Below are 344 nucleotides of genomic sequence, written 5' to 3' on the forward strand. Positions count from 1 at the left end.
TTAAATCCATAAATGTCATGTTTTTTGTTATTAATTTTAATTTTATCTTTTAAGAATGATTATTTTAATCTATTTATTTTATCTTAATTTTTTGTTTTATTTATAACATTGTATATAGTTAGAGGTGTCCATCCCCCATAGTCAATTGTTAAAAAAAAAAAAAAAAAAAAAGAATGTAGCTCTACATTACTAAATTACATTAACAATGTAATGCTCCCCAGGCCAAATTGGTATTAAATGAATAAATTAAAAAAAATAAAAATTGAATTTTATACTAGGTTTTATCTTCACTGAAATAGTTTGACACAGCATAAATGCCGAATTTTCAAAGTAGCTACTAATGC

Source organism: Halyomorpha halys, unplaced genomic scaffold (assembly GCF_000696795.3).
Source record: "Halyomorpha halys isolate HHAL.00 unplaced genomic scaffold, Hhal_1.1 Scaffold1848.1, whole genome shotgun sequence".
NCBI classification, from domain to species: Eukaryota; Metazoa; Arthropoda; class Insecta; order Hemiptera; family Pentatomidae; genus Halyomorpha; species Halyomorpha halys.